Genomic DNA, 16,763 nt, shown 5'->3' on the forward strand with positions numbered 1-16,763 from the left:
GATAGTATTGTGAGTATACTGTACGTTAAGTGCAGAGTATAATGTATCCCAGTGTGGGAGGAGCTTACCCATTACACATTTGAGACTTGAACCCTCTGACCCCCACTTTTACTAACAGGTGCGGTGTGTATTTGTGTAAATCTGTCTATCTGTCTTTTTGTGTGTGGAAAATTACGATATATATATATACTGTATATCGCATTTGAACCCTCTGACCCCTTCCAGCCTCCACTTTCACTGGTGTGTGTGTGTGTGTGTGTGTGTGTGTGTGTGTGTGTGTGTGTGTGTGTGTGTGTGTGTGTGTGTGTGTGTGTGTGTGTGTGTGTGTGTGTGTGTGTGTGTGTGTGTGTGTGTGTGTGTGTGTGTGTGTGTGTGTGTGTGTGTGTGTGTGTGTGTGTGTGTGTGTGTGTGTGTTTCTTTCTGATCCCTTTTAGCCTCCACTTTCACTGCCGGGTCAGATTGACCCGAATACCATCTCTGTGATATAGACATGTAGGGGGGGGGGTTCCAAATGCATGACATGAACCATTTTAATTTTAAGTGTTTATTACACTAATTAAGGTAAGAAGAAGAAGTTTCATACAAAAAAATACTTGAAAGTATTTTTCGTAGATTTTCAAACTTTCAAACGGGTCAATTTGACCCTGAATGTAACAGGAGGGTTAATCGTTAATGTCAGATATGGACTAAGTAAATGGGTCATTCCAGAATTGGAGGACATTTGATGTCCCCCATATAAAAAAATCTAATAATCCATGCCCAACATGCTAAAACATGCACTTGTTGTGTTAAACATACTTGTCTTGAGACAGAATGTATATAAAGTTGTAGAAAAGGTGGTTTCAAAATATTATTTAAATGATCAAATAGCTCTCGAACATCCCCTAAAATGGCATTTTTCTCTTGTCCCCGCTTCTTGGTGACCAACTTGCATGTCAAATATAACATTTAAAATAGGGATTTTATTAACTTTTTTTGGTATTATTCTATTTTTATATGTCTCTTGTAATGGTAAAATCAATTTGTTAAATCATAAACATATTTTAAATAACAGTAATTTTGCACAGAAGGTGTGTCCCTCAACATGCGTTCAACCCTGTTACCCAAACCTTTTTAGATTGGCACAGGAAGTGAACAAACTGTAAGTCAGATGACACAGTGGAAGTGACATCAGCAAGCCATGTGCTAGCAGGGGCGCCGTAGGGGGTGAAAAGTTAGGACGATTCTAAGGGCCCGTGACTGACAGGGGCCCCAAAATGTTCAGAACATTAAGAAAAAATATGTAAGTAACCTTTCATCAATTCTCAATAATTAACATTAATAGAATATTATATTGATAAATTACTCATTAAACTTATGATTCATTTAACTTATTTTCTACCAAAAGTTAATTACCCAAAGTCTCTGTACACCCCCTTCTATTTACGTGTAATGGTTTGGTCCTGCCTCCAAACGCGGTGCGGCACCAGCACTTGCAGAGAGTGAAAGCATGTGAGGAGGGATGCTAGTACTTAGCCTACATACGTGTGTTGTACCATGTTTCAACGACCAACAAAGTCAGACTCTAAGAAAAGGAGAGAAAGGAGAGAAAGACAAGAGAGAGGGACTAAAGGGCGACAGTATGTCACCCAGTTTTTCACAAGAAAAGGTGGGTGTGGTCCATGAGTGGTGGAAATTAGTCTGTTAGCTAATGTTTTTTTGTTTACTAAGCTGACATTAAGTACTGTTAATATCTTTACAGAAAATTCAGAGGTCTTTAATTGCACTGCTCTTTTAGCTGATATTTAAAGGTAGGGTAGGTAATTCACTTCAGAAGCCATTTTTGTTATATTCCATGGAATGCTCTTAACATCCCGATAGCAATGAATATATTAAATGCTTTGACAATAATTACAAAAAAATGCATCTGTGGAAGCCGTGGCGCTGTAAAAAGCACGACCAATCATCTGAGCCGGCCCGGCTAAAGTAACTGGATGGCCTGCCTGCCTGTCAGCCTTCCATCTGTGCAGGAGGGGGCTCTGTAAGGAACTCTGAAGGAAGGGGCAGATTTTTTTCGGTTGTGTACTTTCAAATTCTAGCGCACTCGAGCTGGTTTCTCCATTCTTACCTACCGTACCTCCCTACCTTTAATAAATGCAGGCACATTTTTAGCGCCTATTCATACTAAATCAGTTGTCCCTCCCCCTGGTGCCAGGTCCAACAGATCCATCTTTAGGCTCAGGAGCCCTGTCCCCCCCATAAGGCTGAACCAGCTTTTCTCCCAACTGAAGGAGGTGAGCAGCATTGTGTTGAATGCCACTTAACATATCTGAAGGGAAACTGGAATACAATATATATATAACAAAAAGCTAACATCTAATTTAAATTATACATTTCAAACACAGTATTTTCCCACATAGCCAATGATCTATATAAAACAAAAAACTGCTTTTAGTCTATTTAGGATGATGGACCGTTTGAAGCATTGAGTGATCAGTCTGTAAACAAAATGTTAATCACCGACATTTTGGTTATGATATTAATACTAATGTTATTATATTAAAGCAGGGGTGGGGAACCTCCGGCCCCCGGGCCGTATACGGACAGCTAGATCATTTGGTACGGCCCTCGAGGTAATTTATAAACAATAAACAAAGTGGCCTGTGCCTGGTGGTGGGGCCCAATGTGATATATTTTCATGGGGCCCAAAATCCCTGGCGGCGCCCCTGTGTGCTAGTGCCATGGGTAGACCAAAACTAAGTCCTCTCTTTTATTTTTCATATTTTTACAATAGGCTTGTTTTGAGACAAACGAGACCTGCGATCAACGTCTTGCTAGTGCGTTGCATGATGGTTGTCTCAGTACCTGTAATATGTGCAATAACAATAAAGTTGAATCTAATCTTGAGCAGGAACAAATGCATTTACTTAGTACATATCTGACATTAACAAACACATGTGTGCATTCTTTATAAATGCAAACCGAGTCAAGCCGACTCCGGAGGTGGCGGTATGCACCTTAAAGTTGTTTGCAATCCGCCAAAAAACCGAGAGAAGAAGAAGAAGAAGAAGAAGAAGAAGAAGAAGAAGAAGAAGAAGAAGAAGAAGAAGAAGAAGAAGAAGCCGACTCCGAGCTGTCCGACTTCAGGCGAGCTTTTTGAGACCTCCCCCGGCTGTGATCGGCTATTCTCGTCTACTTTCGAGGCGAGCCGCAGCTCGTTTCAAACAAGCCTAATCTTTTCAGTCTTAAAAGAGTGTGGCCCTCTGACCCACTCAACCCTGTTACTGATATTATCAGAATAAAGCATATTAATTTCAAAGTTATCTTTCTTGCATTAGATATCCAAGTTTGTCCTTGCCTTGGAAAGTAGCATTACATGCTACATCTAGCAATAATTCCTGAGGTTAAAGCTCAAATTAGCATTGATTTTCAACCCTGTTACTTTCAACCCTGTTACTATAACTAGAGTAACAGGGGTAATTCTTCATTGGAAAATATACATTTGATGCCTTAGCTGGGCAAATAACTTTTTTTGATGGTTTATTATCTGTTTTTCCTAAATATGTTAAAAAATAAAATAAAAAGGTTCATTTTTCAAAAATGTTGGTGTCTAAATTGTCCTCCAATTCTGGAATGACCCAAATACATGTGTTCCTGCTCAAGATTAGATTGAACTTTATTGTTATTGCACATATTACAGGTACTGAGACAATGCAATGCAGTTTAGCTTCTAACCAGGAGTGCAAAAAGCAGTAAAGTGAAAAGTAATGTACACAATCTACAGAATAAAATATAGAATGAATTGAATGATGAATAAACAGTGAGGGGTAGGCTATGAATACAATACACAGCAGCCTGTGAGCAATATGAACTAGCCTAATCCCAATACTAGGGGTGTAACGGTACACGTACCCGTACCGAAATTATTCGGTACGGGCCCTTCGGTTCGGTACATGTGTGTACCGAAGTGTACCGAACGAATATAACGTTAAATGTAAAAAATTGAGAACGTGAACAACTTCTTGGAAGTAATCTGAGGTGCTGCGTCGCAGCATTCAGAGTAATTTGCTCCCATTGGGCTCATCGCGTCATAGAGCGAGCAAGTCATTTCATTGGATGAGAGGGCATGCTATGAGAGCTGGTCAGAGGGATGCGTTCAAATGTAGTCGGTAATTTGAGGAACTGTCGAAAATGAATGGCAAACGCAGATAAAGTTGAGCTCGAAAATCCTCCAGCATCATTGAAGTCTCCGGTTTGGGAACATTTTGGTTTCGCAGTTACGTACAAGGATGACGGACAAAGACAGGTGGACCGAACCAAAGCTGTTTGTCGGCATTGTTCAACTAAAATTGGTTACGCGGCTGGCAATACATCAAATTTGCACACTCTTGAAAAGGCATCACCCGAACGTGAATATAACCGGTACCAAAAGAAAAAAGACTGAAGTGCAAACCCAACTCCCGCTAGCATTTAGCCTCCACCACTCGCAAAAACTTCAGACCGAGCCAAAGCTATTATAAACGCCAAATATCCTTATGTTGCCATGTTAGCAAAGCGCTACCTGGCTGTATCTGCTACCTCTGTCCCTAGCGAGAGGGTTTTCTCCACAGCAGGAGACATTGCTAGTGCCAGCAGATCTGCCCTTTCAGCAGCCATGTGGAAAAGTTCATCTTTCTTTAAACAACATGAAAATACAATGACAAGCAAGTCCTAATGTCAAGCTGGCTGCTTAGGTACTAGGGATGCCAGCGATTATTTGATTATTCGCTACAGTCTCCATAATCGAATATTATTTTTAAAAATCGATTTTATTTATATATATATATATATATTTTATTCGGTCGAATAATCGATTATTATTCGCCAGGGCTGCCGAATAATCGATTTTGATCATGGTCAGTTTCTGGCAACCCTATTAGGTACTAGTAAAGTTCAAATACAGATTATTTCAGTTCATCGAAATGCTGCACCTTAATGTTTATTTTATTATATTTTGTATTTATTTGAGTGAATACATTATTCACAGTTTAATAATAATAAAAAAAATATATATATATATGTTTTGTTTTGTGAAAAAAAATTCTGCTGTACCGAAAACGTACCGAACCGAAATGTTTGTGAACCGTTACACCCCTACCCAATACCCCTCCTCGACTCCTCCTTTCCCTCACTCGCTTCCCTTCCTTGCGTCTTAGCTCCGCCCCCGTAAGATGCGAGCGAGAGACATGAGGAGGTGACGCAAGGACAGAGGAGTCCTCAGGTATTAATTGGGATGGCCTCATTCACTCAAACGTCACTCTTAAACGACGTCTGTTAATGATGACATACACATAGCTGTATCCCCTCTCATTGGGCTTAACTGAATAACCCCTTAGAACCGGCCCATTTGTTGTTCAATATTTATTTAAATGAATGAATCTTTCTCTTGTTAGTCAAGGAATTCAATGTATGATGGTTGGTCCTGCTTTTGTGTTCCGTTTTGGTGTAAAATGTAGCCTACATTTAAATAAATATATAATTATAGTAATGTGAAAGCCTTTTAGAAATGAATTGCACATAATAATTCCCACGGAGCTGTGAGCACTTATACATTTATGTGACGCTTTTCCACTCATCTTCCAGTTGACGGTTTTCCTCAGGTTTTTCTCTGTTGAAATCGACCAGCTGTGAAGGTGGGGGCGGGGCTTTTATACACGAGTAGTGAAAACACTTCCGCGTAGTCTGCTCGCGTGTATCCTCCCTTTCGTCTCCTCCCGCACCCCTCCTCCCTCACCACTCCTCGACTCCTCCGTGTGCATTTCAGCTATTGGGACGTCCTTCAACATGGCGTGTCTTGCAGTGGCGGCTGGTGGAAAATATTTCTGGTGGGGCTGTTGATATAGTGAGTAACATTTTTTTTTTTTGGGAGAAATTACCCCTTAAATTAGGACTTCTGGTGATGTAATGGCGCGTTTCCACTGCAGCGCGGAGCTCGCTTTAAGCGTGCCGAGCCGTGCGGGGCCCGTTTTTGTTGTGTTTCCACTTGGCCTAGTACCAGCTAGCGGGTCGTAATTCACAGTTTTTCTGGCCCCATAACATCGTGGTTCTAGGGCCAGGAACAACCAGGCTGAGTCGGGCTGAGTATGCTAAACTAGAGAGAATCGCTGGCAAGGAGGCTACAACTACAACAAGATGAACATATTTTACCATGATTTAATTGTAATACACGTTTCAAAATGATGCTGAAGTAACAACATACTGATACCGGTTAGTAAAAAGCATGAATTAACGCTTTGACAAGTCTGTAGACAGACGGCAGGCGAAAAACCCTTTTAAAATGCGTGTTTTCTAAATGGAGCTTGGCTAAGCTAACGTTGCTCCGACCGTCCACACTCACAACCAGACATAAAGAGACCAGCGACTGTATTCTCCAGTGCCCATCATACAGGGCAAATGCAAAATGTTGCCGCTGGCCCGGGGTGCAAAGGGTGTTTACTTTATTCAATTATTAATGTAAACGTATTACATCAAGGGCATACAATTAGGCATTATTTTTTCTCCCAGCGCAGCGCCCCTCCAGATCTGGCGCCCTAGGCGACCGCCTAGTTCGCCAGTGGGAAGTGTGTAGTATATCACTCAGTATAACAGGCCTACTCTCTTTATTTGCTGTAGTTTAGTAGATATACAAACATAGAGTCCATATTTTTCTAAAACCATTTAGTGCTTCACAATAAAATACACAACGGTTGTTAGGCTGTTAGCTGTGCGTGTGTGTGTGGTACAGTGTGTGCGTAGATGCAGCGGACAGACAGGTCTCAGTTGGTTTGGTGTCCTCTGCTTACTTTTAATACTTGTAAGTTGTAAATAAAACTTTTGGCCCGTAATTTATTTTCCTCATTGTAGCGACCAGAGAGGGGGGGGGATATATCCAGTCTCTGATAGTGTTACGTTATTATGAGAGTGCTCTGTTTGATTCTGAAATTGTATATATATGTATATATGTATATAAATATATACATATATATATATATATATATATATGTGTTTGTGTGTGTCCCCGCATCTGTAGCCTGTTATTGTCTCATTATACCGCACTGTGAATGAATCAAAGTAAATATATAAGTGGTCATGAACACATCAGTAGTAATACAAATGCCACTTCAATCTCATTAGTATGCAGAAAAAGTGACAGGTCGCCCCGCCCATTTTCGACCGGAAGTCCCGCCTTATTTGACCGGAAGTCCCGCCTTTTTATTTTGAAAACCGGAAGTCCCGCCTCGTTTCACCGGATGTCCCGCCCCCGCTTCCGGCGGATGTCCCGCCCCCGCTTCCGGTTTTCAAAATAAAAAATAAATTAAAATTAAAAAAATAAAATGCCGTTGTTTTCAATCAATTAATATGCCTAGGATATATGTCCCGCCTCCTTACCACTTCCTGTGTGGTTAATCCTGTATACAGTATCGAATGTAACTTACAAATACTTGCAAATAACATGAAATTAATCAAAAGTAAGGCATCTTAAAAACATATATTTAAACCTCTCTGTTTTTGCAAACAGGACATGACAGGACATGAGGGGAGAGAACATATGGTGGAGGAGGGGGAACACACACACACACACACACACACACACACACACACACACACTTTCCCCGCCCCTCACCCTCTCCCTCTGTCTAAATAAAAAGCCATCGTCTTTAGTCACTCTTAAATATTTTTCAAGTCGAGAGAAAATGGCCAAGAGACGTCTTGATATGAATTTAATCAGCGAGACACCGGTGACAACTTACAGCCATCCGTTGGGTGCTCCAAATCAAAGTAAAGCATATAAAAAACAGATATTTTAAAAAGTCAGCCTTTTTGCTAGAGGATAAGGGAGGGGGAAAACCCCAAACCCCCTATGGAGAAGTCATAAACCCCCTATGGAGACAAACATGTTGTAAACAGAGGGAGGTAGGTAGGTAATATACTTAAATATATATATATAGAAAGTCAGAGAATATTTATCAGAGGATAACGCATATACATTTGTACAAGTCGACACTGGTGCATTTTGTAAGAAAACAGAGTTTTCGTACTCAGACCGCTGCAACAATTTCAAGCAGATCTCTGTGATATGCAGTCGCTGTCCGAATATAATGATGGCTTTAATTATTTATTAACAGTCATAAATGTATTTAGAAAAACCTGTGCTCAAACATTAAAGAAAAAGAAGGGTAAGGTTACCAAAAAGCTTTTGATATAGTTTTAACTCACAGCGAGATCCCTAAAAAGTCACTAACAGCTGCGGGGAAAGAATTCTTTAATAAAGTTTTTCAAAACTTGTTGAAGAAAAGCGGTATACAACATTATATAACCGCCAGTGACATAAAGGCATGTATGGTAGAAAGATTTAACCGTACGCTGAAAACTAAAATGTGGAGGTATTTTACAGCTAAAAACACTCATAGATAGCGTTTTTTATGTATGACAACTTTACAACTGGTAGAAAGTTAAGTACTTTTTCTGAGCAGATTTTCTTTAAGACTGTGACTCTTAACACACCAACCCCCCGAGAGCCAGACATACTCATCCCCTTTTCAACGTATTTTGTTTTTGTCTTTCTCGCTTTTTTTTTCCATTATATTTTTGAAAAAACTACATAGTGATTGCTAGCAAAAATACAACATGCAACTAATACATTATACAATATTACGACTTTTGACGATATTTTCAACACAATATACTTGTACCCTTTTTTTTTTTTTTTTGTAGGACTTCAAGATATGTTGCATGTCATGCATAAACACGGTGTCATCTTTCTTGAAACTGACGTGCTGTCCGTTTTACAAACAAGTTATGTTTATGCTTCTTCATCCTCTGAATGTTCCTCCCCCGTCCCTCTTCACAATAACAATCAAGGTGGATCTGTGAAATGAAACACCTCTTCCCAAAGCGTGACTACCCTATTGAGGGCATGCAGTAGGGGCAGTAGGGCAGTAGGGTCTAAATCGATGGGCCAGATATACTAACATGCAGAACGTACGGTATGTTTGAAAAAGACTAACCATTTATCCAGTTCAAGCTGTCTTTAAGATGTGACATAGCGCTCTGACTATTTCCCGTAAAATCGTGACAAACTATTACTTGTTCTTACATTTGACCTCTTGCTGCTTGGTTGAAAATGATAGATGAAAAAGAACTTTTTTTAAAAAGAGTCAAACCACAAATGTTTTAAGATTGTTACAAAATGTAAAAAATAAAAAAGGTCTGGAGACAAAATTAATTCAGGTGACTCTGGCTTTATTAGGACAACAAACATATAATACAAATGGGTTAGGGGTTAAATATAACCATCGTGGACTTAATAGTCTAACAAAATACTTTTATCTGAATACATTTGTTCTTTTTAAGAGCACTTTTTGAAATTATTTATTTATTATTTCAATGGAACAATCCAGTGTTTGTTAACATTAACGCTTTCTTCTCTTTTTCTTGTGTTACTAAGATACTTTTAAACACACTTTGGTGTATGCAACACTTGTTCAGATAAACAAGGTTTTTTCTTTTCTGATAAACTTACATATTTTAGTTATTTTATGTTACCAAGATACTTTGAGATACACCCTGATGTACGCAACACTTAACAAAGGGTATAATATGAAGTAGTTGGTAAGGAAGGGGTTTTTCTTTAAGGGTGCAAAACTTTAGAACAGGGTAAAATATTCATTAATTTGTATTGAATTGAGTTTTCTTTTTTTTGATTTTCAACATATTATGACTTTTACATATTTCTGACGTACTATACTTTTTTGACTTTTTTCTGTAGAATCTTGACAAAACTATTACTTGTTCTTAAATGATGACCTATTGCTGGAGATGAGATGAAAAAGCTACAACGCTTAAAGAACTTTTTTCTAAAAACTCTCAATTCTACACTGACTCCCCCCACTCAACGCAATAAGTCCCAACCCACTCAGCAAATCATCTAAAACGAAGGACCCCACCAAGACAACCGTTGAAAACTAGCCATGGATCTGAGAAAAACCAAGTCTGATGTAGCCTACCCTTATTATCACCAGGATAATGGATATGGGCTTAATAACTGGATGGTACAAAGTAGGGGAGAGGATGTTCCCGAAGAAGAGCTCTCCTCTATATGTAATAGTATTGTAAACGAAACATTTAAAGTGGTCCTGGAATCTTCATTTTTCAGAAACATTCTGTAACATTACCGAATAAATTACACTTACTCTTTTTCTTGTGTTACCAAGATACTTTTAGATACAGTTTGGTGTCTGAAAACTGAAACTGGTTGAATATGAAGTACTTTATAAGGAATTCGGATTCTTTTAAAGGCAGATTTGGGCTTTTTTCTCTTGCCAAGATACTTTTAGACACACTTTGAGGGATGCAAAACCTTAAAACTAGAAAATGAAGTACAGTCTGATTAGATTTTTTCTTAAAGACTGTTTCTCTAAAAGGTAAGTTTGTGATTTTAACAATTTTCCCTGACACTTGGCAGATTTGTGTGTAATTCTCTCACAAAGGAACTGTAAGATACACTTGTTATGTATGCAAAACCTTAAACTTTTTTTTTTTTTTTGAAAATAAAATACTTTGTCTGAATACATTTTCTTTAAAGGCACTTTTTTTATTTTAACGCTATTTCAGTGGAAAAATACAGTTTTGTTGACATCAAGGCTTTTTTTCTCTTTTCTTGTGTTACTAAGATACTTTTAGACACACTTTGATGTATGCAACACTTGTTCAGTTAAACAATGGGTTTTTTTTTCTGATAAACTTACATATTTTAGTTATTTTATGTTACCAAGATACTTTGAGATACACCCTGATGTACGCAACACTTAACAAAAGGGTATAATATGAAGTACTTGGTAAGGAAGGGGTTTTTCTTTAAGGGTGCAAAACTTTAGAACAGGGTAAAATATTCATTAAATTGTATTGAATTGAGTTTTCTTTTTTGATTTTCAACATACTATTTGTACACAATGACTTTTCCATATTTCTGATAAACTATACTTTTGACTTTTTTCCGTAAAATCATGACAAACTATTACTTATTCTTAAATGTCACCTATTGCTGGAGATGAGATGAAAAAGCTACAACGCTTAAAGAACTTTTTTTCTAAAAACTCTCAATTCTATAATTGACTCCCCCATTCAACGCAATGAGCCCCACCCTCCACTCAACAAATCTTCTAAAACGAAGGACCTCACTAAGACGATCGTTGTAAACTAGCCATGGAGCAGAGAAAAGCCAAGACTCCCCCCGCGAGTTGCAGTCAGGAACAGAGTCCACCAGCGACACCACCATGTGGGAAACCCGAATCTTGCAGTACTACTGCTGCTGATGCTACTCCTCGGGTCAAGAAGTCTCAGTTTAGGGACACAGTGAAATCGGAATTGTTTTATATTCTGGAGATGGTGATGTATCGGTACAGAAAAGAAATCTGCAAAGAATGCCGACGCAGTAACCCCGACCAGAGGCAACACGATTGTCGGAATGACATGCCCGATTTCTTCTTCAGAAACAATTACAAAGCGTTAATGAAAAGACTTTGGCTCGCCGACTTCGTTGCAGTGATTGACCAGAGTCTTATTGAAAAAGGCATTTGCGAGGATAAACTGAGGATAGGACGCGCTTCGGAAGCCTTTCTGCACAAGCTTGTAAAATGCAGATGCCTCAAGGAGAGACTTGAAATATCCATACAGAGTTGGATGGAGAAGAAGAAGAAGACTAACAAACAGCAGTCGGATGGAGAAGAAGCCAGGGACTTGTTCAATGCAGTGACTTTTTTCTTTAAGTAAAATAAAAATGGGAAACTACTATGCAAAACGCTCTGTATATATTGATCATAATGTAGTCCTTACCCGTTTAATAAGTGTGATGATGGGGACGATTGAAAACAGAATGAGTAGTGACCCCCGTGTAAGCAGAATGGCTGAAGTTTGTAAACTAGAAGACATTTTGGATATCGTTCGTTCTGGCAGTACTATTCCGGGTCATTGGGAAATGATTGTAAACGAAACATTTAAAGTGGTCCTGGAATCTTCATTTTCCGAAACATTCTGTAACATTATCTCAGAAATGAAACAAACATCAACAGTGTATCATGTGCTCTCATTGTATGCTCTGTTTGTAGATGTAATGCATCTTTGCGTCGAAAACAGCATAGACGTGAATATTTTGACTGAAGTGAAAAAACTCCATCACGATATCTCCAGTAATATGGGGAATTCTAAGCTGGAGACTGTCCTGGGGATGCTACAATCAGTATAACTATTGATTTTGCGTGTGAAAAAAATAAAAAAAGTGGTTTTTTACATCTAAAAACGGTTGTCATCATTTTAGCAAGGGGGGCGTGTCTGATACATGTGTATTACAGTCCTTCTTGTTGTGTTTTTCAGTGTTTTCTGTGTGTCTGTACACACAAAGCACACTTCATTATCTACTTTTCAGCTTTTTTTAAAAGAAAAGTGTGTCTTTCGGTAACTTTCTCAGAGAATTTAAGCATAAATCTGTCAAATGTTCAAAACAGCCTTGTTTTACTGAAATACCCTCAAAATGACAAACTGCCATTAAGAGTCAGATTCTTAACCAAATCTACTGACACAAAGTACTTCGTTATCTACTTTTCAGCTTTTAAATACAAAAGTGTATCTTTCGGTAACCTTTTTGAGAGAATTAAGCATAAATCTGTCAAAGATTCTTAACGAAATCTACTGACACAAAGTACTTCATTATCTACTTTTCAGCTTTTATACACAAATACAATACAATACCCTCAAAATGACAAACTACCATTATTACGAAATCTCCTCAAACAGAGTACTTTCTACAGATGAAGCCTCCCACTCAACGCAATAAGTCCCACCCCACTCAGCAAATCATCTAAAACGAAGGGCGACCGTTAAAAACTAGCCATGGATCTGAGAAAAACCAAGTCTGATGTAGCCTACCCTTATTATAACCAGGATAATGGATATGGGCTTAATGACTGGATGTTACAAAGTAGGGGAGAGGATGTTCCCGAAGAAGAGCTCTCCTCTATAACATATCCATGTAAGGTCTTTAGGACAAAAGAGGACCATGATAACATGACATATGAAGAATATCTTTCTCTTAAAAGATGGTATTATAGATAACCTTTATAGAAACAGTATATCTCATGCCACTCGCCAAGATCGCAAACGACAATTAGCAGAAAAGAATAGAAAAAGTAAAGAAAAACGAAGAAAAAGAAAAAGCAACATGAAAAGGAGAAGAAAAATTAAAAGCAAACGCAGAATGCGAATGAAAAGAAAAGGGACCATAGGACGGAAAACTAAAAAGACAAAAAGAAGGAAGGTGAAAAGAAAAAGAAACAAAGTGAAGACATTTAAACTAGAGGATGGTGTTGTAGAGCAATTACCGGATCATAATAATCTTATAGATCATCTCCCGCTAACCGACTGCTGCGAATGTGTTGAACAAATACCAAAAGCAATGTCAAAAAAACAGAGCATACAATGAAAGCACATGATACACTATAAATGTTTCGTTTACAATACTATTACTATATATGAAAGCAAAAAAATAAAACACATTTTCATTGTGTAATGGTTCTTACAGCTAAACAAATCCTACGCCAGGTATTCAACAGACCACAAGAAGCACAAGAAGTCCCAGAAAGGATTACATTCAGAGCTAATAATGGAGAAACCGAAGAAGAAGCAAAGCAGATTATAATCGTTGCGGGTGAAAGGATAGAGAATTTACATGTGATGTTAATGCATTTATCTGATATAAAAAATGCTTTAGTATACTTCCAAGAGACCCCTAAACATCTACTTGGGCTGTGTGAATTGAACGACAAACCGATCACCGTCAATGAAACGCGGAGAGAAGCAGCAGAGCAAATCGTTAAGTCTATTACCTTGTATGCACTACGACATTAACTTGGTAAAATGTAATATGTTTTCTATGAATTGTGTTGAATTTTGTGTTTTTTCAATTAAACAACCATTACACAATGAAAATGTGTTTTATTTTTTTGCTTTCATATATAGTAATAGTATTGTAAACGAAACATTTATAGTGTATCATGTGCTTTCATTGTATGCTCTGTTTTTTTGACATTGCTTTTGGTATTTGTTCAACACATTCGCAGCAGTCGGTTAGCGGGAGATGATCTATAAGATTATTATGATCCGGTAATGGCTCTACAACACCATCCTCTAGTTTAAATGTCTTCACTTTGTTTCTTTTTCTTTTCACCTTCCTTCTTTTTGTCTTTTTAGTTTTCCGTCCTATGGTCCCTTTTCTTTTCATTCGCATTCTGCGTTTGCTTTTAATTTTTCTTCTCCTTTTCATGTTGCTTTTTCTTCGTTTTTCTTTACTTTTTCTATTCTTTTCTGCTAATTGTCGTTTGCGATCTTGGCGAGTGGCATGAGATATACTGTTTCTATAAAGGTTATCTATAATACCATCTTTTAAAGAAAGATATTCTTCATATGTCATGTTATCATGGTCCTCTTTTGTCCTAAAGACCTTACATGGATATGTTATAGAGGAGAGCTCTTCTTCGGGAACATCCTCTCCCCTACTTTGTAACATCCAGTCTGTAAGGGTTTAGCCAGCATGCTGATGTTTTTGTTATTGTTCCTGTTCTCATTGTGTTTCTCTCATTTCAGTCTCAGCTTTCCTGCCCTTGATTGAACTCCACCTACTTCCCTTCCCTAATTAGCCTCACCTGTGCCCCATTATCATCTCTCCCTCTGTCTATTTAGTCTGCATCCACAGTCCCTTCAGTGCCAGTTCGTCTTTGTTATTCTTAGCGTTCCAGCAGTGTTTTTCTAGTATCTGATTCCCGTGTACCGAACCTTGGATATAAAGACCTTTTTGCATCCTAATCCTCTGTCTCCGAGTCGTGCTATTGAGTCCTCCACTTGTGTTCATTCAGTCGTTACAGTACGAACTGGCCAGAACCATGGACTCAGCCGACTCTGAGAATTTGCGGTCTGCTATTCGATCCCAGGGGGCTCGTCTTAACCTACAAGATGAACAACTTACCGCTGTCTGCCAGGGAGTACGAGAATTGTCGGATCGGCAGGAGGGTTTCCAGTCATCCATCGGCAGCAAGGTTTGCCAGCTGGCAGATCAGATCCAGCAGCTGGTGGCACATCTCAATCCACAACGCTCTGCTACTCCGCTTCCAGCGTCGGATCCGGCTACAGCTCCCGGTCCTGTTCCTGCCACCATGCCGACACCGCTGCCTTCGGTTCCTCACCTCTCCAGACCAGAGCGTTTTTCCGGAGACTCGGATAACTGTCGTGCGTTCCTGGTCCAGTGTGGGTTGCACTTCGAGCTGCAAGCCGCTTCCTTCCAGTCTGAACGGGCTAAGGTAGCCTACATCGTTTCCCACCTCACCGGCAGAGCGGAGGCGTGGGCTACGGCGGAGTGGGCTCGAGATTCCCCAGTCTGTAATTCCCTGAGAGGTTTTACAGAGACTTTAAGCAAAGTATTTGATCACACAACTCCAGGCAGGGAAGCAGCGAGAGCTCTAATGGATTTACACCAGAGAGGGAGACGTGTCTCCGACTACGCCGTGGAGTTCCGCACTTTGTCTGCAGACAGCGGCTGGAATGATTCATCCCTCTTCGACGCTTTTCGCCATGGACTGTCTGGCCCCATCAAGGACCAGTTGGCTCCTCTAGAGCTTCCCTCTGACCTGGATAGTTTCATTGCTATGGCAATAAGAATTGACACTCGCCTCGTAGAGAGAGAAAGGGAGAAGTCGAGAGCTGTGTTTTCTCCGCCAGGCCAGAGAGGGCAGTCTCAGGCCAGTCCTTTTTTCTCCAAGCAGCGTTTCCAGACGACCGACTCTCCAGCGCCGCCTACTGCCCAGGAGGAACCCATGCAGTTGGGAAGAGCAAAGCTGACTCCTGAGGAGCGCCAGCGCCGCCTACGGGAGGGGAGGTGCATTTACTGCTCACAGAGGGGTCACTTTGTAGCCAGATGCCCAGTAAAAGACCAGGCTCATCAGTAAGTAGGAGGGTCCTGGTGAGTCGAACTGTTTCTTTTAGTCCCTCTCGTACTCTCACCTCTGCTCAGCTAATTACTCCTACTCAGACTTTGTCGCATGCTGCTCTAATTGACTCCGGAGCAGATGAGAGTTTCATTGATTGGAGATTAGCCAAGAGACTTGGACTTAATTTTGTTCCCCTGTTGAGGCCTCTTGTAGCAAAGGCTCTGGATGGACGTTTATTGTGCCGAGTCACTCACCGTACTCGGCCCCTTAAACTAATCATCGCTAACGGCCACACTGAATCCCTGAGTTTTCATCTTTTTAACTCTCCTTCACACCCTCTTATTTTGGGCTACCCATGGCTGGTAAAACACAATCCCCACATGGACTGGTCCACCGGGAGAGTTTTGGGTTGGCATAAGGATTGTTTGGCCACATGTTTCCCTTCTGCTCCTGCTCCAGAGAGAGCTCTGCCCTCCACCCATGTGACTGTTGCCCTAACTACTGCTGTCTCTCCCCCTCTCCAAGCTGCAGCAGACTCTGATTTTCCGGATCTTAGCAGGGTGCCCACCTGTTACCGGGACCTGAAGGAGGTTTTCAATAAGACTCGTGCTTCCACCCTGCCTCCCCATCGACCCTATGACTGCTCCATTGACTTGTTCCCTGGGACCTCTCCCTCTAAGGGACATCTCTACTCCTTGTCTGGCCCCGAAAGGGAAACAATGAAGAAATACATTGACTCCTCCCTTGCTGCCGGGATAATTCGGCCTTCCTCCTCTCCGGCTGGAGCAGGCT

The sequence above is a fragment of the Pseudochaenichthys georgianus genome, chromosome 21 (genome assembly GCF_902827115.2).
Source record: "Pseudochaenichthys georgianus chromosome 21, fPseGeo1.2, whole genome shotgun sequence".
Taxonomy (NCBI): domain Eukaryota; kingdom Metazoa; phylum Chordata; class Actinopteri; order Perciformes; family Channichthyidae; genus Pseudochaenichthys; species Pseudochaenichthys georgianus.